Source organism: Canis lupus, chromosome 15 (assembly GCF_011100685.1).
Source record: "Canis lupus familiaris isolate Mischka breed German Shepherd chromosome 15, alternate assembly UU_Cfam_GSD_1.0, whole genome shotgun sequence".
NCBI classification, from domain to species: domain Eukaryota; kingdom Metazoa; phylum Chordata; class Mammalia; order Carnivora; family Canidae; genus Canis; species Canis lupus.
Genome location: NC_049236.1, coordinates 36,969,212 through 36,994,768, shown reverse-complemented (window position 1 = coordinate 36,994,768; position 25,557 = coordinate 36,969,212). Strand labels below are relative to the sequence as shown.

The window sequence follows — 25,557 nt, the reverse complement described above, 5'->3', positions numbered from 1 at the left end:
GGAAAGCCACAAACTACCAAAACTGGAACAGGAAGAAATTGAAAACCTGAACAGGCCAATAACCAGGGAGGAAATTGAAGCAGTCATCAAAAACCTCCCAAGACACAGAAGTCCAGGGCGAGATTGCTTCCCAGGGGGAATTCTATCAAACGTTTAAAGAAGAAACCATACCTATTCTACTAAAGCTGTTTGGAAAGATAGAAAGAGATGGAGTACTTCCAAATTCGTTCTATGAGGCCAGCATCACCTTAATTCCAAAACCAGACAAAGACCCCACCAAAAAGGAGAATTACAGACCGATATCCCTGATGAACATGGATGCAAAAATTCTCAACAAGATACTAGCCAATCGGATCCAACAATACATTAAGAAAATTATTCACCATGACCAAGTAGGATTTATCCCCAGCACACAAGGCTGGTTCAACACTCGTAAAACAATCAATGTGATTCATCATTATCAGCAAGAGAAAAACCAAGAACCATATGATCCTCTCATTAGATGCAGAGAAAGCATTTGACAAAATACAGCATCCATTCCTGATCAAAACTCTTCAGAGTGTAGGGATAGAGGGAACATTCCTCGACATCTTAAAAGCCATCTACGAAAAGCCCACAGCAAATATCATTCTCAATGGGGAAGCACTGGGAGCCTTTCCCCTAAGATCAGGAACAAGACAGGGATGTCCACTCTCACCACTGCTATTCAACATAGTACTGGAAGTCCTAGCCTCAGCCATCAGACAACAAAAAGACATTAAAGGCATTCAAATTGGCAAAGAAGAAGTCAAATTCTCCCTCTTCGCCGATGACATGATACTCTACATAGAAAACCCAAAAGCCTCCACCCCAAGATTGCTAGAACTCATACAGCAATTTGGCAACGTGGCAGGATACAAAATCAATGCCCAGAAATCAATGCCATTTCTATACACTAACAATGAGACTGAAGAAAGAGAAATTAAGGAGTCAATCCCATTTACAATTGCACCCAAAAGCATAAGATACCTAGGAATAAACCTAACCAAAGAGGTAAAGGATCTATACCCTAAAAACTATAGAACACTTCTGAAAGAAATTGAGGAAGTCACAAGAGATGGAAAAATATTCCATGCTCATGGATTGGCAGAATTAATATTGTGAAAATGTCAACGTTACCCAGGGCAATTTACACGTTTAATGTAATCCCTATCAAAACACCATGGACTTTCTTCAGAGAGTTAGAACAAATTATTTTAAGATTTGTGTGGAATCAGAAAAGACTCCGAATAGCCAGGGGAATTTTAAAAAAGAAAACCATAGCTGGGGGCATCACAATGCCAGATTTCAGGTTGTACTACAAAGCTGTGGTCATCAAGACAGTGTGGTACTGGCACAAAAACAGACACATAGATCAATGGAACAGAATAGAGAACCCAGAAGTGGACCCTGAACTTTATGGTCAACTAATATTCGATAAAGGAGGAAAGACTATCCATTGGGAGAAAGTCTCTTCAATAAATGGTGCTGGGAAAATTGGACAGCCACATGCAGAAGAATGAAACTAGACCACTCTCTTTCACCATACACAAAGATAAACTCAAAATGGATGAAAGATCTAAATGTGAGACAAGATTCCATCAAAATCCTAGAGGAGAACACAGGCAACACCCTTTTTGAACTCGGCCACAGTAACTTCTTGCAAGATACATCCACGAAGGCAAAAGAAACAAAAGCAAAAATGAACTATTGGGACTTCATCAGGATAAGAAGCTTTTGCACAGCAAAGGATACAGTCAACAAAACTCAAAGACAACCTACAGAATGAGAGGAGATTTTTGCAAATGATGTATCAGGTAAAGGGCTAGTTTCCAAGATCTATAAAGGACTTATTAAACTCAACACCAAAGAAACAAACAATCCAATCATGAAATGGGCAAAAGACATGAACAGAAATCTCACAGAGGAAGACTTAGACATGGCCAACATGCACATGAGAAAATGCTCTGCATCACTTGCCATCAGGGAAATAGAAATCAAAACCACAATGAGATACCACCTCACACCAGTGAGAATGGGGAAAATTAACAAGGCTGGAAACCACAAATGTTGGAGAGGATGCGGAGAAAAGGGAACCCTCTTGCACTGTTGGTGGGAATGTGAACTGGTGCAGCCACTCTGGAAAACTGTGTGGAGGTTCCTCAAAGAGTTAAAAATAGACCTGCCCTACGACCCAGCAATTGCACTGTTGGGGATTTACCCCAAAGATACAGATGCAATGAAACGCCGGGACACCTGCACCCGGATGTTTATAGCAGCAATGTCCACAATAGCCAAACTGTGGAAGGATCCTCGGTGTCCATCGAAAGATGAATGGATAAAGAAGATGTGGTTTATGTATACAATGGAATATTACTCAGCCATTAGAAACGACAAATACCCACCATTTGCTTCGACGTGGATGGAACTGGAGGGTATTATGCTGAGTGAAGTAAGTCAATCGGAGAAGGACAAACATTATATGTTCTCATATACTCCCCATTTGGGGAATTTAAATAATAGTGAAAGGGAATATAAGGGAAGGGAGAGAAATGTGTGGGAAATATCAGACAAGGAGACAGAACATGGAGACTCCTGACTCTGCAAAACGAACTAGGGGTGGTGGAAGGGGAGGAGGACGGGGGTTGGGGGTGAATGGGTGACGGGCACTTAGGGGGGCACTTGATGGGATGAGCACTGGGTGTTATTCTGTATGTTGGTAAATTGAACACCAATAAAAAATAAATTTAGTATAAAAAAATAAATAAATAACATTTCCTTTTCTTAGCTTATCTTTGTAAGAATACAGTATATAATAGCTATTACATACAAAACATGTATTAAATGTTTATGTTGCCAGTAAGGTTTCCAGTCAACACTAAGGTAACAATAGTTAAGTTTCTGTGGATTCAAAAGTTAAATGCATATTTTCAACTGTGTAGGGGATCAGTAACCCCAAGCCCTGCATTGTTCAAGAATCTACTGTATATATCTAAACTTTAATAATGGTTATTTCCAGGAGGCAGGATTATAGTTGATCTTTATTTTCTCTTTTCTGCTTTCCTACCTTCTATCCTAAACATATTTCTTTCATAAAAAGGAAATCAAGTTGTTCTTTTTAAAAATAATTCTACCAAAAACAAGTAGCATTTATCTAAGTACTATAAAGGAAATTTTATTAATATAATACATCATATTGAAGGGGTTCAGAACAAGCCTTCCCAAAATGTGCTGCTTTGCTATGTGGATTATGTTGAGCTGAAGTCAATCAAGGCTCAAACACTCAGGAAGAGCTTTACCTCACCTAAAAGAATTTAGGGGGTCACCTGGATAGCTCAGTCGGTTAAGTGTCTGCTTTCAGCTCCAGGTCATGATCTTGGGATCCAGCCCTTTGTGTCGTGGGTCAGGCTCCCTGTTCAGAGGGGAGCCTGCTTCTCCCTCTCCCTCTGCTCCTCCTCCCCCACTTCTGAGTGCACTATCTCTGTCAAATAAATAAATGAAATCTTTTAAAAGGGAAAATAATTTAGATAGAGGGCTTGTTCCAGAAAGAGAATTATGACCACAGATAACTACAAAGAATATGTGCTAGATGTGGTAAACTGTAGGGAGTTTGGCAGGGCTTGAAGATCAAACTTCTCTCTGGTTCCCACTGAGTCTGTAGTACGACAAACATTTGTTACCAAACATCTGCTCTTCTCATCTTCCTATAAATTGTCTCCATCCCCTTTGAAACCTCAGACTCCTACCCCCTTCTTCAGCTCATAATGGCATATAAACCTCAATTGCCTGACCACATGTGAGTCTCATACTTCCGTGAGGTTCCCATACATACATAATCACAAGATTCCATCAAAATCCTAGAGGAGAACACAGGCAACACCCTTTTGGAACTCAGCCACAGTAACTTCTTGCAAGATACATCCACGAAGGCAAAAGAAACAAAAGCAAAAATGAACTATTGGGACTTCATCAGGATAAGAAGCTTTTGCACAGCAAAGGATACAGTCAACAAAACTCAAAGACAACCTACAGAATGGGAGAAGATATTTGCAAATGACGTATCAGATAAAGGGCTAGTTTCCAAGATCTATAAAGGACTTATTAAACTCAACACCAAAGAAACAAACAATCCAATCATGAAATGGGCAAAAGACATGAACAGAAATCTCACAGAGGAAGACATAGACATGGCCAACATGCACATGAGAAAATGCTCTGCATCACTTGCCATCAGGGAAATAGAAATCAAAACCACAATGAGATACCACCTCACACCAGTGAGAATGGGGAAAATTAACAAGGCAGGAAACCACAAATGTTGGAGAGGATGCGGAGAAAAGGGAACCCTCTTGCACTGTTGGTGGGAATGTGAACTGGTGCAGCCACTCTGGAAAACTGTGTGGAGGTTCCTCAAAGAGTTAAACATAATCAAAGTTGTTTTTCTCTTGTTAATCTGTCTTATGTCAACTTAATAGGCCAGCCAAAAGAAACTAGAAGGGTAGAGGAAGTATTTTATCTCTACAGCATTAATACAGCAAAAAGCGAACAGTAAACTCAAAACATACCCATTTTTCACTTGTGCAAAGATTTGCATTTTCATGATAACATTCAAGGCTCATAATGTTATCACTGAAATAGAAACTGTCATATACTATGAGCTGGTATGTACATTAGTACACCCTTCCTAAAGAGCAATTTGGCAGTAGGTATCAAAGACCCTTAAAATTATTTATACTCCTGGATTTAACTTTACTTCCAGGAACTTATCCTAAGCAAATAATCAGAGGTATGGACAGAGATTTACTCATACAATGAATCAATAGCCATATTATTGATGACAGTGAAAAATTGCAAACTGATGGATAATTGGAAATAGTTAACCTGCCACTCTAACATCCTAACTTCATCCAAGTGAATACAAATGTGTTGTGTTTTCTGTAATACTTTATACATTTACTATAATATGATAACACTATTTACTATAATGCTACATAGTATTTTATACTTACTGTAACACTGTATAAGCAATATACCTATCTCATGTTTACCACATTACCAGCCTATAAGGCCCCACTGGCTTGATTATTACTAGGTCTAGACTTTTCCAGGAATCACTTCCCCAATTATTCCCCCCCTTGATTCTGGGGTGGACAGAAAAGGAGACCTAGGAGGAAGATGGCTATGGAAATGAACCCCATAACCCTTCTGCTCTTCATCTCACTTTCCCTAATTCTATCCAAAGCCTTCCTGCAGCTATTCTCACCTATGCTGGCCTCTTCAGAAAGGCCAACTTCTGACATTCATCTCTGGCCAAGAAAATAGTTCCTTCTACTTCCTATAAAAAGTCACCTTAAGGGTTTTCCCTTAGGAAAAAAAAAAGAGTTCATAGGCCCCAGAGATACAATTCTTCCCCAGAAACTACAATGGGCCAGTCCAAGCAACTCGGGTTAGGGATCATCAAAGTATTGTACCTGGAGCTACTCTCTCTGATACTCCACCCACTATACTCTGGGCAGCCTCCAGATGTTTTCCCTCAGGGGGACTTCACTTGAGTGCCCCCCGTGCCTCCCTTCACTATGGCTTTCTCTGGCAATCCAGTCCATTCCACAGCCTGACTTTATTAATGAGCCTCATTCTGTTATCCTCCCAGAAGCAACTCAAGCATGTGGCTGGGAATCTTTTTCACTGTCTCTAATGGCCCATGACAATTAAGAAGTTCCCTCTGTCATTCTGTCACTCATTATGGAGGCTGGTCTTCTCAGAGCATACAGAGAACGTAGATGGACAAAATTCTCTTTCTCCATAAGCCAGGCACAGCTTTCCACTGCCTTTCAAATCAGATTTTCAAAAATGAATTTTTCTATGTTGTATTATATACACCACATGCATATGTGTACATCCCTAAGTAATAAAAAAAATTATTATAAGTTGCTTTTTTGGGATAAAACAACCCAAACCTCTATTATATTCCAATAAGAACAAATAACTGAGAGAATATTTATTCATCCATTTAATAATATTATTTTTGACTTACAATGTATGTATTACAAGCATTACTAAAATGAGTAAAAGAATGATCTCTACTAACAAGTACAGGAAAAAGAGGTGAGCAAAATAATTGTGATATAATATGATATAAATTGTGATTAGAGTAGTATAAATAATGAAATATGATCGTTCCCTGAATTAAAAAAGAATTTCAAAAAAATCTTCCTGGAAGTGGGCCAACATTAAAATATATGTAAACAGAAATGTTTCAAGAGTAGGCTGAGGCAAGGTTGGGCTTTATTTTTTTTTCTTTTTCTTTTTGTTTTAAAGCAACCAAAAGGCTTATACAAATATTTCATAAAAATTTAATTCTGAGTTGGGATTCTTTTGGTTGCAAATTTTAGAAACCCAACTTAAACTTTTTGATTTATGGTAAAATAGGAACTTACTGGTTTTTGGAGGAATACTGGAGACATCTCAGGTGATCACAGAAAGGGTTAAGGACAGAGCTCTATTATGATTGGTCCAGTTTTTAATTAAGTAACATCCCTCGACCAATCCACAGAAGCTGACTCTGCAGACATGTTTTACAAAGATGGCAGCTCATAGAAACAACATTGAAATAAAGGAAATACCGTTTACAAAAGACAAATAAAATCATTAAGCCCTGTATGATCAACTATGTAAACTTTTAGTTCTTTATGTTATAAGTAAGGCTCCTTTTAGAGAATTATTCAACATCACATGCAGATGGCTGGTGTCCCTGTTTCTATTTCAGATTTACATACACTACAAAAATCAACATGGGCTATATAAGGAGGAAAAAAGAAACACCTCTAGACATTGCTGAAAGTACAGAGAAATCTCGATTGCAAATTTCTCAAGGATCACCAAAAATATAGGCTTTGATGTGACCTATTTCTTGCAACAACATTTAAAACCAATAGATATTCACACCTCCTTTAATTTCTCCAGTTCTATAACCAGGTCATGAAAGATGCAAGTTTCACACTGGCCTCTTCACTAGATGTCTGAACAAGCTAAATAAAATTTTATTCAGTATCCACTTCACCCAGCTAAATCTAAAGACAACTGCCCTGTCCCCTAGTATTTCACAGTTCCCAGATGAGTACCTCACATAACTAAGATGTTCAGTGAAAAAGACTGATTAGCCTGGGATCTTCTGACCCCCAGAAAATGCTATGCCCCAGAAAATGCTATGCCCCAGAAAATGCTATTCACTTTTATAAAATTAGGAGAGACATTAAAAAGTAAGTCTATTAGGTAACAGCAGGTTTTGCTCTGATGAATATCATCAGCACATAGTATAGGAATATTCATGGACATTACTAGCACTCCCTTGAGTTTTCCTGAGATAATTATAGGGCTGGAGGCTCAGCACACAGGACCACAAACAACTCTCAGATTGTTCTGTCAGCCATCCAAGCAGAGTTGCCAGATTTAGCAAATAAAATAACAAGATGTCCGGTTAAAGTTGAATTTCAGATAAAAGAATAATATTTTTAGTGGAATAATGCCCCATGCAATATTTGAGATATATTTCTACTAAAAATGTAATCGTTATCTGAAATTCAACTTTAGGCTGGAAATCCTATATTTTATCCAGTAACCCTATCCTCCAAGATCTCTTTTTTTTTCTTTTTTTTTTTTTTCAAGGTCTCTTTGATACTGACTTTAGTCTTGTTCTCTAAAAGGTTTTAGCACACACAGCTTCCAAAAATTAAATTTCATGAAGCTTTTTTATCCAAACACCATAAGCTATTTTTGAGGAGGAAGAGGAAGAGGAGGGGAGGGGGAGGGGGAGAGAGCATCTTAAGCAGGCTCCACGCCTAGCTCAGAGCCCAACGCTGGGCTCAATCTCACAACCCTGAGATCATGGCCTGAGCCAAAATCAAGAGTCAGACACTTAACTGACTAAGCCACCCAGGTGCCCCCAAACCATAAGCTTTTTACTTTCAGCATTCTACAGTCATCAAACTGAATTCAGAGGCCCAAGGGATGACTTAAAAAAAAGAGGGAAATACATGCATACATACATACATATATATACATTTATTTTATCTTTCAAATAATTCCTTCTCCCTCTGTGCCACTTGATCTCCAAAATAAAGTACTAATCAAGTTAGTACATTGCCCACTGTTAGTACAGCTAATGATTCCTTGGGTTAGACCTATTTACAGTACAGTCTACAGTAAAGTAGAAATCTTCCATAGAAGCATGCTATTGTTACTTCCTAAAATGCCTGACAGAGCATGCTGGCCATACCAATTACATCCTTTCCAGGATACATGGAGCCCAACATACAACAATGCCACTTCCACAGGAGTTTCCTGTCCATATATCATAAGCATGTGCACGTCCTTACAATACAGCTGCCACAAGGAAAAGAGGAGACCATACATCACCGCTCAACATCTAGAATTTATATTTAAACCTACCCTTGCAATGTCAGGTCTGGGAGGTCCTTGCATTAAACTCAAATCAAATTCTTGAAGAAAGAACATGAAAACCATAACTCTTCCTTCAACTCAACACCTCTACTGTCACTTCTGTTTGAGAATTTTTACTAGTTTTTGTTGAAGGCAGTGTTATGTGTGGGAGGTAGGAAGGTTACAGTTGACCAAGAAAAATAATATAATTCTAGAATGAGGAGACAAAAGCATCTCATCAATGACCTTAGCAAATGGAATTTAAACACAAACCCACAGGTCCCATTTGTTAAGTGGCCACAAATCTAATTATTGGGGCTCCAACAAGTGATTCTAAAAGCTAAAAAATAAAAGAAATGAATGAGTTATTTATTCTGCCCTTCCTATACCTAATGGGGTACTTTATGTATTTCAGGGTAATCAAATAGTCAATGAAAGGAATTCCTTTTTTGGAAAATTTCTGCAAATAAATGCAGAAGGAATGATAGAATCAGAAAATCAACCTTTTTCAAGCCCTTAAATAAAGAACAGTGGATCTAGATAACAATCACCAAAAACCAGAAACTTTATAATGGAGGGATGAGGGTAACATATTTGTCCCCACTCATGGATCTCAGTCTCACTTCAAGTGGGACAACCAGACGCTATGGCTTCATTTCAACAAAAAGCATAGAACACCACCCAGGAAAAAGTCTTGCCTAAAAACTGGACTCGAATCTAATTGAACCTTAGGATCATTATATCATCCTCTCACTTTTGTGTGTTAAATTTTATTTTTTTACTCATTAAACTTTTGTTTTAAGGATTCTCAAAATTCTGTGACAGATTTTTTGGTCATTTCCATTAAAAAGTACTGATTTTAAAAACTAATAACTTAAAACTGCCACACACACACACACACACACACACACAAACAAATGGTCCACAAAACATTCTCTTTTCTTCTGAAGGTTTTACGATGCATTGTTATCATTAACCAGTCTTTTACTATTAAACTTAAATGTCCAATTGACACAAACAGTTCTGAGATGGTTCTTCCACCACTGATTAAGACTGGGGTGACAGGTATTGGGGATAATACTCATTTAGCTTTCTGAGCTTTCTGGGCAGACTTGGTGACTTTGCCAGCTCCGGCTGCCTTCTTGTCCACTGCTTTGATGACACCCACAGCAACCATCTGTCTCATGTCACAAACAGCAAAATGGCCCAGAAGAGGATAGTCAGAGAAGCTCTCAACACACATAGGTTTGCCAGGAACCATATCAACAATGGCAGCATCCCTAGATTTCAAGAACTTGGGACCATCTTCCAGCTGTTTTCCAGAACGACCGTCCGTCTTCTCCTTCAGCTCAGCAAACTTGCAAGCAATGTGAGCTGTGACAATACAGCACAGGTGCATATCCAGCACTGATTTGGCCTGGATGGTTCAGGATAATCACCTGAGCCATGAAGCCAGATGCTTCCATTGGTGGGTCATTTTTGCTATCACCAGCCACATTGCCACGACAAACATCTTTGACAGATATGTTCTTGACATTGAAGCCCACATTGTCCCCAGGAAGAGCCTCACTCAAAGCTTCATGGTGCATTTCAACAGACTTTATTTCAGTTGTAACACTGACTGGAGCAAAGGTGACCACCATGCCAGGCTTAAGAACACCAGTCTCTACTCAGCCCACTGGGACAGTACCAATACCACCAATTTTGTAGACATCCTAGAGGAGCAGACACAAGGCCTTATCAGTTGGACGAGTTGGTGGCAGATGCAATCCAGAGCTTCAAGCAGTGTGGTTCCACTGGCATTCCTATCTTTATGGGTGAATTTCCATCCCTTGAACCAAGGCATGTTAGCACTTGGCTCCAGCATGTTGTCACCATTCCAACCAGAAATTGGCACAAATGCTACTGTGTCAGGGTTGTAGCCAATTTTCTTAATGTAGGTATTGACTTCCTTAATGATTTCCTCGTATCTCTTCTGGCTGTAGGGTGGGTCAATGGAATCCATTTTTTTTTAACACCAACAATTAGTTGTTTTACACCCAGTATGTAAGCCAGAAGTGCATGCTCATGGGTCTGCCCATTCTTGGAGATTCCTGCTTCAAATTCACCAACACCAGCAGCAACAATCAGGACAACACAGTCAGCCTGAGATGTGCCTATAATTATGTTTCTGATAAAGTCTCTGTGTCCTGGGGCATCAATGATGGTCACATAATACTTGCTGATCTCGAATTTCCACAGGGAGATATCAATGGTGATACCATGTTCACGTTCAGCTTTCAGTTTATCCAAGACCCAGACATACTTGAAGGAGACTTTTCTTATCTCAGCAGCCTCCTCCTCACATTTTTTGATAGTTCTTTCATCGATCCCACCACATTTGTAGATCAGATGGCCAGTAGTGATAGACTTGCCCGAATCTACATGTCCAACAATGATGATGTTGATGTGAGTCTTTTCCTTTCCCATTTTGGTTTAGGTTTAGTGGTGGTTTTCATGACACCTGTGTTCTGGTGGCAAACCCATTGTGAAAAAGCTAAATTTTACATTAAAAAAAAGTATTCAGATTGTTCTTGGAACCTTTGCTTTTGACCTTTGTTTTAAACCCTTCGAAGATGCATTATTAGTTCTCTTCACCATCCTGAACACAGCTGAGTCTTTCTTTGATGACAGAGGTCAGCATTTTATGCTTATTATAAAAAACTTCAAGTAGGAGTTTCCATAGCTACTGATTTAAATCATGTAAAGGAGATTGAGCTGAATCTATATGAATCTCACGTTATTTATTCATTGATTGTAAATAGCTTTCAAGATTTTTCATGTACTCCATATTGCTACCATATAGTTTCTTGATATTTGCCCTTTTTCTGATAAGATTTTTAAAAATATTCAAAACCACAGCAAGTGTTGTGAGAGAATTGGGACTACAGAAACATTCTGGTTAATCAGATTCTGGTTATAGGAGGTTTACCTTACAAAAGAACTTAGGGCAGAAATAGGGGAGTTTGGTCATGACAACATTCTGTAAGACTGATGCTTACCCACTCTTCCCATTCTGCATGCCTGACTCATGGCTGAAACAGGCTCAGTTGTCTGGGTGTAATAAAAGCAGGTGACGTTACCCTCAGACTTCATGAAGATAACAAGCATATTGAGAATAACTGAACTTCATTCACATACAAATACAAAGGAAAGAGGGTAGGGTTCCAAAAGAAACACCTTATTCTTTCTTATGGAAAAAAAAAAATTGCTAAAACTCTTAGCCATTGAAGGTAGGGGACTGTGTTTCTGACATAATCTGAATTGCACTTTTCCTCCTTTCCTCCCTTTCCAAACTATTCTTATTCCACCCTGGTCCACAGTGGAGTAACTGCAATTCTCATCAGTGTCCTTTTGTTAAGTCTTTCAACACACTTCAGAGTTCACTTTATGCATTCTCATGATCAATCATTTTGCTGAGGATACTTTTCTTCCTGCCAATACTCTCTGTAACATGCTGGCTGCCTACATTCTGTGTAAACCCTTGGAATACACTGTTTGTCTCTCAGTTTATGATGTGTAATGACTTACTGCCTGTCTAATCTCTGAGCTGCTGGTGGGACTGTCTGTATTTTTTGTCTGCCTGTGGCAAAGGAAAGAGAAGGATTTCTATTGCTTATTTCTATTTTTGTTTTTGTTTAATATTTGTGGGAAGGACAATTTCCTAATTGTGAAGTTCCTGCTGAAAACTTTTTTCTTCCTTAGTTTGTTGCTGATCTAATGTCGCTAGTCTTGAACACACCTACCTACCTCCCCTTGGACTGCCGCTATGGGTAGGTGTATGTTTCTTAGCTTGTCATGTCTAATACTGAATAGACTCCAACAGTAATCTTCATGGGGTTGGTGCTCCTTTTTCAAACTCCACAAATTACTGAAACTTTGCTTATGGGTAGAAGTACAGATCAAGGCTTTAAGAAAGAGAAGGAAATTCTACAAAACCCAGAGCTGAGTTTAATAGAAAGGAATCCCTGTCACTGTGATCCTTGTCCTTTTCTGATAAGACTGAAATGAAGATCTCTTGCCTTTTTCTTCCTTAAATACTCCCTTTCTACCCCCCCCCACATCCAACTCCATTTCCAGACACAATAAAATCCAAAGATTAAGACCACGAAGCATCTGCTACTCAAGAGGTACAATAGGTGCAAGACTCAAGTAATGGCCTATAAAAAATGCCATCACCTAGAAAGGATATGGTAAATTGATAGGAAAGATACAGAAGTGCTAATGGGTACCTACAGAGAAATGAGGGCAGAGAATAAGAGTTCAGGAGAATTACTGAAAACTTCATGAAATAAAAATAATTATGTTGCAGATAGAAGTGGACCAGAATCTATAATAAAAATGGAAAAGCCAGGGAACAAGAAAATGTGTCCAAAACCAAGAACCATCAACAGCCAACTGACTATATTGAGAAAAAGGTGGGAATGCAGAAGCTGCATAAGTGAATGGAAAATCACCTGAATACAGACCCTGAGAAAGTTATTTCTCCCTAATGATCCATGTCTCTGGACAGAGGAAGAAAGGACATTCAGAAGAAACTAGATAGACCACTCTCCTCCAGATGATAAAGGGAAGCTAAAGATAGAAACAGCTCAACTTGCTGTTTGAGAATAGAAACAGGGTGAACTAACCAGCATTCATAATTGGAGGGGACAGAACCTACAGAAGAGGTTGTGGCCCAAAGAGGAGATAAACCTATGCCATTACTAGCACAGCAGGGATGGGATCTGAGGCTCTGATCCCATCAAAACCTTAAGTGAGGTGAATTAAGGCAGCTGTATTGGTGAGAAAGCCTTCTCACTCCTGGGCTCTTCAGTTCTGCACCCAGTTTTGAGGGTATGCTGATCTATAGTGGGTGGAGTAGGGGGCAGGAAGGTCCCAATGGCCTGGAGGGGGAAAGTAGGAACAAAGTGACCCAGATCAATTTTGAAGGGAAAAAATCTCTTCCTAACTTCCTAAAGAAAATGAATCTAAGGTTATCCAGTGCTACATAGACTGTAGCCAGCATTCATTGAATAGTTACTGATCACCTACTATATCCAAGGCACCAGTAGTCAAAGCAGATATCAAAAGAAAGTCACCAAGAAGGTGACACTGAAAAAAAGTGGACTAAAAGGATAATTAATTTCCAAGCCAAAATATTAGAAGCCTTGGAATATGAACAATATTGATCTCTATCATCTGATATAAACACTGACTCTATTATCCATGCATCTCGCCAAGTATCCAACAAACAAATACATTTAACATCTACTATATTCTAAGATTAACACCAGTTGGCACAAATAGAAAGATGTCAGACATGATGCCTGACATGAATAGCTCTTCCCAGGGTGGGGAACAAGGGAAAAAATTTAAAAATCAACATTACAATACCACATCAGCATATATTACACAGGAGCTCAAGGGATGGTATGAGAGCCCAGGTAAAGTGATAACACTTTACCTCCAGATGGTAAAGGAGGAGGGAGGCATTCCAGTCTGAGGGAACAGCATGTGCAAAGAGCAGGACAAAAGAGACACCACATGGCACAGTCATGGAGGAGTAAGTAGTTCCCTGTGGTTAGAGTACCGGAAGCATAGAAGAAATGAGCAAATTAGACACCAGGAGGGTTTGTCAACCTCAGCACTATAGACAGTTTAGACTTCAGACTTTAGACTTTAGCCTTTTGTTGTAGAGGCTGTCCTGTGCATTGTAAGACATTCAGCAGCATCCCTGGCCTCTATCCACTAGATACCAGTTACGCGTGCGCGCGCGCACACACACACACACACACACACACACACACACAAAACCATAATAACAATAAAAATGTACACAGACATTGTCAAATGTCCACTGGGAGGTAAAATTGAGCATGGTTGAGAATCACTAGATTAGAGAGATAGAAATGGGTCAATTTAAGGGATTCCCAGGTGGCACAGGAGTTTAGCGCTGTCTTCGGCTAGGGGTGTGATCCTGGAGACCCGGGATCGAGTCCCACGTTGGGCTCCCTGCATGGAGCCTGCTTCTCTCTCTGCCTGTGTCTCTGCCTCTCTCTCTCTCTCTCTCTCTCTCTCTCTCTCTCTCTCTCTCTGCGTGTGTGTGTGTGTGTGTGTGTGTGACTATCATAAATAAATAAAAATTTAAAAAATAATAATAATTTTAAAAAATGGGTCAATTTATGAATGGCTTTGCTCGGGGTTTGGATATTCTATCATTCTAAACCCTGAAAACCATGGAAGGAATTCACCTGATCATATAGGTCCTTGAGACCCATCACTTTTATATGGAGGATCTGCAGAAAGACAAAGCTGGAGAAAGGAACCTAGTTAGGAAGAGGCTACTGCCGCAGTCCAGGCAAGAGAGGATGCACACCTCAACTGAGGCAATGACATGGTGACCAGAGAAAGAAGGGCAGAAGGTAAGAGATGGTAACATGATGTCATGTTTCCCTGACTTCTCAGTCAAAATAATCACCCAAGAGCATACAAACTAAATCTTCAAATGATTATAACTGGTAAACAAATTTACAGTGTAGTGATAGAAAAATGAATACTTCATGAGCTTTCCTGAGAAAACACTATTGCTTTTTCAAAAATCATTTCACATTAAAATTAATACATTCATTTATTTAACAACAACACTATTAACTTCTGGGCTAGCAGAAAATAGGAGAAACTATGTGTAAACATATGTAGAGTTCGTGTAGGAAACAAAACCATGAGACCTGTTGGTGGCCTGTGAAATCTACAGAGACCTCAATCTTCTCTCTCTCAGGGCCGTTTCAGAATTTTATCCATCCCAAGAACAAGAAGAGAAAAAAAAAAAAAAACACTTCGAGCAAACAACACTGCCTTTTTTCAAAAAAAAAAAAAAAAACACTCTTTCTTGTACATAATCAAGCACATTCTGTTTGTGAACTTATACAGTGTCATCTGTCCAATGATCTTGAAGTGTCAATGCATTTCAGAAGCCAATTAACTGTGTTTCCTATGAGAGCACCTTTACATGAGAAAATTAAAATGCTTTTGTAGGGACGACTGTCAGATTGTGACATACAGATATACCACTTACCATTGCCTTGATTCCTACTGAGATCCACAAAAGCAACAGTAGGAAAGGGGTAGCTCATGGCAACAGCACCATATTCCACATGCTGGGTTGTCCAATCAGACAGCACACCTGGTGGTCTTCCTAATGCCATTTCCAAACTTCTCCAGTACCAAACCTAAATCATATGTCCACTGTCTTCTCCATGTCAGCTCCACATGACCAAAACAAAAAGCCCTGCATTCACGGAGGCTGTCATACAAATTGAAATTAGAGCAAAACCACAGAGAGTACGTTAGCCAGCTTTGAATATCACTCTAGTAAGAGAAGCACTGAATTGGCTAAATTAACATTTTTCTCTTTCAAAGTCTTTTTTATTTCCCTACCTCTTCTATTTCATTTTCAACACCCAGGTAACTGACTTATTAACCAATCTCTCTGGAGACTGCTGGTCCTTCCAATGAGACTGCTACAGAAAAAGCTTATTCTGCCCAAACTTACTATTACTGGAACACCTCAGGAGACATAACATTTATAAACTTCCTGTCACCCAATGTGCCGTTCAGAAGCCATTCATTTTAACTTAATTTGCAGGACTGAAAGTCTCAGGCTCACTTGCTATATAAAAAGTGACTTTTTTAGCTATTACCCATTATCATTTTGCCTCCTGCCAATGGTACAAAGTTAAAGAGCACCACAGAGCTGAAAACCCTTTGTTTGTAGTTAAACAAGGAACTCCAAGACAGTTCTTACCTGGAAGGCAAACTTTTCCCCCTTTCAAAATATAATAATAATATCAATATCCAGCTGCTGCTTTTCTTAGGAAGCTGCTACTGGTGAAGTACTACTTTAGGGCCAATAAATACTTCACGTAAATCTTTGAAAAATGTAGTTTAAAGATCATTTTTCCTGCTACCTAATCTTTATTTCCTTCTTCCAATATCTATCTGTGGATTTATTTTATTTTATTTTATTTTATTTTATTTTATTTTATTTTATTTTATTTTATTTTATTTTATTTTATTTATGTGTGGAAAACCACAATGCTTACTGCCAGAAACATCTCAAACTGCTTATATAGGAAGTTATATGCCAGAGGCACCGGCGGGGGGGGGGGGGGGGGGGGGGGGGGAGGGTAGTCAGTTAAGTGTCCTATTCTTGATTTCAGCTCAGGTCATGATCTCAGGATTGTGAGATCAAGCCCCGAGCTGGACTGCAAGCTGGGCATGGAGCCAGCTTAAGATTCTCTCTCCCTCTACCCTCTGCACCTTGCCCGCTACCCCCCTCCCCCCGCACACACACAACAGTTATGTACCACTTTGTGATATGGTAATGGATACTAATTACATGACCCACGTGTCCTTCTCTTAGTAGAAATAGCCAATTTGCAACTAAATACTATCAATATCATTAAGATCCTTAATGGTATATAACCTAGAGTCCTGAAAAATTAATTAACAATCTAGACAAATTTGGCCCTGCTTATTTCTGGCCTGAGATCACTGCTACCCACCTGGAACCAAAAGTGACAAACCATCCAGTAGGTAGTTTTGGGTAAGAACTCAAGACCATCCATTGAACTATATAGATGAGTTAGGATCATATATTTGGGATGAGATACGGATTCTTTTCCACTAAGTTTGAAGCACTGCACCAGTCTTAAGCCAGACAGACAAAATCACATCATTTAGACGCTGATGTTGTATTCACTCTATTGCTCCCCTAAAACTATTTCTGGCAAGATCACCAGTGGCCTCCTTTTTTGCTAAATCTATCCACTGGACACTTTTCAGTCTTCGCCTTAATTAACCTTTATCCTTTCTCTCCTTGTAGCCTCTCTTGTTGTGCTACCTTTTATATTTCCTCAACTTTTTCCTCCCAATTATTGTGAATGTTTTATTTGAGCAATCATCTCTAATTTCCAAGTGTTTTTCTTTGTTCTTTGTATTTTTCACTTTCATGGCATCTTGGTCTCCTTTTATGAAGGCAATAGATTCTTTAAATCTCTCTGAGGACAACAGAGTTGTTATTGTTGTTTTTAAATTCTTTTCAGTTTCCTGGATTCTCTTTCTGTAGGGGTCAGTTTTCTATGATTATCTTTCACTCTTTCTTTTCCATGTTTGTGAACTTCCTCAAATATAAGGCTGGATGGGAGCAGGATTTCCCAACTCACAGGCTTCCCTTAAGGTGAAGAGGTGAGAAGAACCAGTTGTATTTATGGGCCTCAAAATGACAGAATGTGAAGGGCTCTCCTCCGGGGTGATAATACCCACACTAACAGCTCAAGTTCTCTTAAAATATTTGTTCAATTTCTTTAGAAAAGAATACTCTGGGTTTTTAGTGTATTGCTGTCATTGTTTTTGCCTAGAGGAAAATGTTTGGTTGCTAGACCTTCCGAAGGAAAAAAAGAGTCTATATGTCCTTATTTAAACAGGCCTTTAAGTATACACCTTCAATTCCCTGCTTTTTGCACTCTCATTTCCACTCTCTCAGTTACCCACTATCTCTGAGCTTCCAATCTAGATTCTTTCTGGAACATTCTAGTCAGGCTGGGCTGCAACCTCCTTTGCAGATATTATGGCTGAAGTTTTCTCCACTTTGCTCAACCAATCTTTAATTAGCTTTGGAGCAGTAGAGTCAGTATCTTTGTCATTTCTCCCTTTGTAAATTAAGAATATCAGCATTGTCTCTCTCATGACTACTTGTCAGTCTTTGCTAATCCAAGATGAGATATGAAATCTGAAATCCACATAATCAGTGTCTTATATGCATATTTTCTCATTCCAGCCATCAACAGATAATATCCTTAATTTTTCAGAAATCATATATCTGTGGTTACTTTCTGAAACTGTGTACAGTTGAAAATGCTTTTCTGCTGCTATCACACATTGATAAAAATTTGGATGAACACTTTGATCAAAACATTTTTTCCTCATAGTACTATTATTACCTAGTGCTTCATATTACAAAGGTTATTCTATCATGTGGTGTTTAGTATTATAGAGTTGAAATCTAAATTCAGCTTGATTTTTATTCCTCTGTATGAAAACTTTTGGGAATTCAGGGTTTTGCATCAATGTTTTGTCTTATTAAATTTGAACATTTTTGTAAGGACATGTTGGAAACCAGTCTTACTCTGCTTGTTTTCTCTGGGAATTATTGAGTGCTATCAAATGCTGACTCAATCTTTCTTCTATTTGGGTAAGCTTTCTTCTTCATATCTATTATTATTACTTTGATACCATTGATATTCTTGATACTTGGGGTGTCACTATCTATTCTCTGCCTTCCATATTGATCAGCTTTGCTATCATCATGTTCATCTCTTGGATGATTTCCTCTGTGTTCTAAAGTGACTCTCAACTCTCTCTTCATGGTAACAGACACATTTTTTTTGCAGTCTCAGTTATGTTCTTCCTTCCTTCCAAAAAAGATTTCAAAAATGTTCTTTTATTTTAATAGGTCATTTTTCAAAGTATACTTTCCATCTGTATCTTCAAGGCAACAGTCCTTTGTTTCTCAAGTTGCAGAAACTTTCCAAAGGCCCCAGGTTGGTTTTATTTGTTTGCCTGTTTGCTCATCCTTTACTGAAGAAAGTTTTATCTAAAGGATAAGTTGCAAATATTGCTCTTAATCCTCTGACCTCTTCCCACCCTCAATAAACACATCCTGCATTCCCTGTCTCCTGGATGCCAAAAGAATTCCCCTCTCAGATCTTAACATGGGGGAAAAAGATTATCATTTACACACACACACACACACACACACACACACGCATGCATACAACACACATCCTTATGGTAGACTATATTTCATTTTTCAAGATTTCCATGAAAATATCTACCCTCCAACACATTCTTTGCCAATGTTACCTTACCACCACCCCCCACCAAAAGGAGGAGTCTAATACCCCTCTCTTGAATATGGACTGGCCTCAGTGATTTATTTATGCCAACAAATGCAACAAAAGTAAATCACTTCATGATTTCTGAAACTAGATTGTGTCAGAAAGGCCACATAGCTTCCATATGATAGCTTCCATATCTCCAGATTCCCCCATTGGGAACCCAGCTGCTGTGCTGTGAGAGGCTAAGCCACACCAAGAGGTCATATACAGGTGCTCTGGTTGACATTTTCAGCTGAGCCCAACATTTAAGTCCTCCTAACCCAGGTGTCAAACATGTGAGTGAAAAAGCCTCAAGATCATTCTGCCCCCAGCCATTTGGAGGTCTCATTTATTGTAGAGAAGGGATTAACCACCTAAATTACTAATTCACCGGACCCATGAGCATAATTCAATGGTTGTTGCTTTAAGCCACTAAGTGTTGGGATAGTTTGTTACACAGCAATTTCCTTACATGACTCAGCCATTTTTACAGTATAATTTTGATAGGGTGGGAAGGAATCAACTCTTGGTCCTGCCATTTGGTGTAATATTACTAGAATAATTTATTCATGGATATGTTTTATCAGAATCTGAGAAAGAGTAAGGAAGGTTAAAACTCCTACTTTACTATCTCTTCTGATCTCCACCTTTCCTATGGCTAACTTCACATCCCAGTATATAATGTTTCCCTGTCTGTCAGCCTCAACAGTCAGCCTTTTGCATGACTGAAAAGGCAGAAAGGTCATTTTGCCTCAGAAAGGAATTCCCATGTGTGGTGCTGAGAGGTATTCACATGGCTTTCTCACTGGTATGGGCCTCATGGTACATCAGTGGCATCAGTGGAGGCCTCTTCCTGTCTTTTCCCTCTCCGGCCTTGCCAATCTGTTTAGAGGTTAAACATGAAAAATGAAAAAACAATGCAAATATTCATCATTATAGTTGTTTCATTTCCATCCCACCTTTCACTGTTAGTGAAAACAGGCCTCATCAACTAATAAGCTATAAGGTTTCAAGATGGGTAAAAGGTTTTCTTAAAGCAAGATCCTACACAGTAAGGAAATTATTTCCATTATTTAAAATTTTGAAGGCATCTGACTGAATAAAGTGTTAACCCCAGAAGGACATAAATTTTGTCATATTAGATTATCTGCAGAGTAAACACAGCCAAGCACTCTGTCTCAAACATGGCACCAACCCAAATATAAAATGTCAAAGAGGTACCACAGAACAGTATAATACACTCTCAAAAAAAACAGTGTCTCTATGCCTTATAAATATATTACACGTTTTGTGAACCTTTATTATTTTTAACCCAGACCATATCTTGGGAAAGACTTGTTTCAAAAGTTTATGACTTGCTGTGTAAAGTAATGTTTTCTTCTATTTGTCCTAAATTTCTCCTCTTTCAGGCTTCAAAGAGTCTTCCTGCTCATCCTAGTGCTTTGGAATTTGGTGAACACAAACATTGATGCCCTTCCTGGCTTCATCGACTTTGATCATCTCCCCATGCAGCCTTCATCTCTGTGGGCTGAAAGTCTTAATCTTCTTAGTTTGACCTCATGTTTCAGCCCACGTATTCCCTTAATTCTTTCATCTGCCCTTTACTGGCCCTTCTAAGAATCATATTTCTTTGTTAGGGGGTACTAACCACAGACATTATTTCAAGAGCAGGTGTTCCCAGCCTTATCTTTAACTCTCTCCAGTGGGCTATTCAATCAAGCATGCTTATATGCTTTCAGGAGGGTGGCAGCAAACAGGAAGGGGAAAATATTTCAAAATCAATGTCAGAGCACAGTTTGGAAATATTTTGTCGCCCAAACGATGCAAGGGAAAACTACCCCCTGGGCTCCTTTAGTATCTATTCAAACTTGAATGGCATGATTTCCAAAGCATGTGGGAGCTACAGCGGTAGGCACTGTAGAAAAACAAAGAGCCTATTTTTATACACAATGTTCCAAGAGGAGGGGAGACACAAAAAACAGAAAAACAATCCTAAATTTTGCACATGGGAAAAAAATAAAAATTGGATGGCAGCTTCATTTTGATATTTTGGTTCTTAGAAGCTGTTGTTTTTGCAAAAATGGTGAAAAAATAAACAAATGGAACAGAAGGTGTTACACACAGGAGGAATATAAACACAGGCTCATGGTATGCTAGTGCTTTAGAGGAGAACTCCAAAGTTCCAGCACATCAGGGGGTTTCCAAAACCAGCCTATGGTCAGAGAGGGGCTGCCGCTGTGAGATGCACCTAGAAGGCTTGTTACAAAGGTGTCTGCGGACCCTCCTCCTGAAAATACTGACTCAATAAATCAAGGGTAAGGTCTGGAGGGAATCTGCATTTTTTAAATTAATCTGAATAATTTAATACATAGATCGATCTGTGAGATACTAATCTAGACCACTGGTCTCCAAATTGTTACTTGTTTGAGCTTTCACTGCTTTTTGTTTTAACAACAGAACTCTCCTCTGAAATGAAGTCACACACGGAACGGAAACACAACATCCATCAGATTGGCTCCTGATTGAACCAGGGGTAGCATGACTGAAAACTACTTTTCAACTATATAGACTCCTCTAAGTGACCCAACAGTATCACCAGGGATTTCTGAAGGTGACAACATGAAGACAATTGCTCTTGTCTCACCCCTTAATTATACTGATGAGGAGCCTGGAGCTCAGAGAGCTAACATCTACCAAGTTCACACAGTACATTAGACAGCAGGTCAACTAGAATCCAAAACAAAATCCCAGACTGTGTATACAGTCCCTTCCCAGGTGTCCACCATCAGTCACTGAGAGCATTGGGATGGGCATAAAGTCCACAGTCTGCTCCCTCACCAGTATGGGACTAAGGTCCCCTCGCCTTCATGGCTATTCCAGGCCATTCTCTCTCCCAGAAGTTGGGGCTGGTCCCTCACCTCATGGCTGCCATTCAGGGAGTAAGAGGGGCCTGCATGCATTCATATTCTTAAGGAAAGCTACCTCAGTGATGACTCCAGGGGCTTCCTGCGGCCTCCCATAGCTGGAGCTCCTGCTAAACCAGAAATAAAGCAACGCCCACACTTTTAATTCCTGCTACATGGTCCCTTCTGTTGGTTATCTTCCTCCTTTTGGTCAAGTATCATCTGTTCTCTCTTTTTTCTTTTTAACAGAGTATTTGTATAGCTAATGACTATATGTAATGTGTATATAAATTACGAATGAAGCACAATAAAACACATTCCCCCAAACTTCCACCCAACTTAAGAAACAGCACATTGCCAAGCAAATTTTCTATGTGTTCCTCCCCAAAGCCATTTTGGGGTTCCTACCCCTTTGTGGCTGCAACTATAATCCTGAACTTTGGTTCTTTAACCTCCTTTTAATATTCTCATAGACATTTACCACAAATAGCTGTACAACTAAACACTCTATTATTTGGCTTTGCTTGATTTTGAACTTTAAAAAGTGTCATCATACTGTGGTGATTCTTTTGTCTCACCTTTTGCATTCACATTTCTGACATACACCCACGTTGATACATGCAGCAGTAATTCATTCATTATTCACTGCTGTCAGGTGTCTCACATAGTGGGATTATACAAATATAGTTGACCCTTGAACAACATGGGTTTGAACTGCATGAGTATATTTGTAGGAGGCTATTTTTTTTTATAAATATAGTACACTACTATAAATGTATTTTCTCTTCCTTATGATTTTCTTAATAATATTTTCCTTTCTCTAGCTTCTTTTATTGTAAGAATACAATATATAATACATAAAATATATAGAGTATGCATTAACTGACTGCGTATGTTATCAGTAAGGCTTCTAGTCAACAGTAGGGTGCTAGTAAAGTTTTGGGAGAGTCAAAAGCTATATATGGATTTTTGACTCTGGGATCAGTGCCCCCAACTCCGAAGTTGTTTAAGGGTCAACTGTAAACACCCACAAGATGACCAGTCTCCACTGCTACTACTACTCCAAACTACCTTCACTCCCCTCCTGCGTTGCTACAACAATCTCAGGACTCTCTTATTCAAAGTTAGCCTCTACAATGACCTTAATGGGTCTATACAATATGGCCCTTCATCACCTCTCTAATATCGTCTCCTATTATTCTCCCCCTTGCTTACTCTGCTTATACTTCAATAGCCTCCTTGCTTCTCGTCAAACTCACCAGATACCTTCCTGTGTTTGCACCAGCTATTCCCTTTACTTGTAATGCTCTTCTCCTGGGACACCATATGGCTTAGTCACCTCCTAAAATCTTTATTCCAATACCACCTTCTCAATAAGGCCCACCTTGACACCACCATCCCTTCCTTCCCAGGAACTCCTACTCTCCTTTACCTTGATGTATTTTCTTATCTATGACACCTTTTTTAACACAGTATATAACTTACTTATTGTTTATTATCTGGTTTTCCTAATAAAATGTAAAATCTACAGAGACAGATAAATGCTTATCCATAGTCTTGCTATTCATCTCATGCATGTCTGTTTGCTTTGCCCAAGAATATCTCATTTTTTAATATAAGGAATTTCTCTTTTCTTTTTTTTAAAAGTATGTTTGTATGTATGTATTTATTTATGAGAGGTACAGAGAGAGAGATAGAGGCAGAGACACAGGCAGAGGGAGAAGCAGGCTCCATGCAGGGAGCCCGATGTGGGACTCGATCCTGGAACCCGGATCATGCCCTGAGCTGAAGGCAGGCACGCTCAACCACTGAGCCACCCAGGCGTCCCAGGAATTTCTCTTTTCTTCAAATAATCAAACTGTCTTTCTTCCTCTATCTTTGGTTTTCATTCCTCCACTGCTCCTATTCTACTAGCAAGACTGAAGCGAATTTTCCAGACTACTCCAGGTATTGCCTGATGTTCTAAGTAAACCTGATACCTAAAGACAGTGTCCCAGATGTAGGCTTTCTGAAATGCCTTTCTGGATTTTCAGTCTACAAAGATTTTGTGGAATAGTTTCCCCACTGCAACTCAGGAATACAGCATATGCTCTTTATATTAAGGGTCCCTAAAAAAAAAAAAAAAAAAAAAAAAAAAGGGTCCCTTCTTTCTTTCCTTCTGTCGCTCCTTCTTTCTTTCTTTTTAAATAAAATCTTATACTTCTTCATGGGTGAGGCCACCACTGGAGCCCTGAAAGTCTAAGCCCATGCCCAGAGTTTATATAGTTAACAGTGCAGAGCCAAAGTAAGACCATAGAGTGGTCATGATCTTAAGGAGCCCAAGGCCAAGAAAATAAAATCTAAGAGGTTAGTTCCTGTCTTGGCCTGAAGATCAACATTATTTGGTGCCATCCATCTCTGCCATCTGGCACTCATCACTGAAAGCCAGTGCTCAAAAGGGCATAGGGAACTCAGCCATCTTCCAGCAGTTTGAAATCATCCCTGAAGATCTTGCCAAGGAACAGGGTAGATTCTTCCCCAGGAAGGGGAAGACGGCAAGTCAGATGTGCCCAGGTCCTCTCCCAACTAGGCTCACTAGGTGAGCCTCTTCTCTTTCCATGGGAAGAAGGGAACAAGAGAGCATTAAGGGCTGAGTAGGATGTCTAATGAGTGTCCCTCCACATGGAGGAAATTTCAGGAATGGTAAATCAGTGTTTTTACCTACACCAGAGAAGAGTAAAGGGATAAACAGAATTGATTCGTCTAGCTCTACATTCCTGCCTGTTGAATGTCACTATGCCCCACTGTGTTTCCCTTTCATTCTTTACCTATTCAATTATTTTTTAACATAGTCTTGATACATGAAACCATTAATGACATTGAGCCAGGGAACTTGTCCATCTGAGTCACCACACCACAACTCCAGAGCCTTAGGACAGTGCCTGGCACATAAAAGCCGTTTCATTAATATTTGTTGAATCAACAGTTCAGATCATATATATTTCATTCTGATAAGAAGAAAACTGCTTTTACATGACATATCCAGATTACTAAGACTCAGTACACAGTTTGATCATTATTTTATTATTTGGAGGCTTAAATTAGCCCAATATTTGTTGTGGGACCCCCTTCCCTTTGTATCTGGAGATGGAGTCACAGGCTGTGAAACGGCAGGTGTTATGGTTAATAAAAAGAAACCACTGAACGCAATGAGGCATCTGAGTGTTTTCTCGCTGATAATTGTATTGTTTCAGAATATT

The 25,557-nt window shown here is 39.2% G+C and overlaps 1 long non-coding RNA gene across 1 annotated transcript in view; it reads left to right on the top strand.

The window, feature by feature from the left end:
- Positions 1-22,404, top strand: part of LOC111090052 — an 85,366-nt gene extending 62,962 nt beyond the window's left edge. The window contains exon 4 of the long non-coding RNA XR_005370591.1: positions 21,873-22,404. This is a non-coding gene — a long non-coding RNA (uncharacterized LOC111090052). The remainder of the gene's footprint in view (positions 1-21,872) is intronic.
- The last annotated feature ends 3,153 nt before the right edge of the window (positions 22,405-25,557 follow it).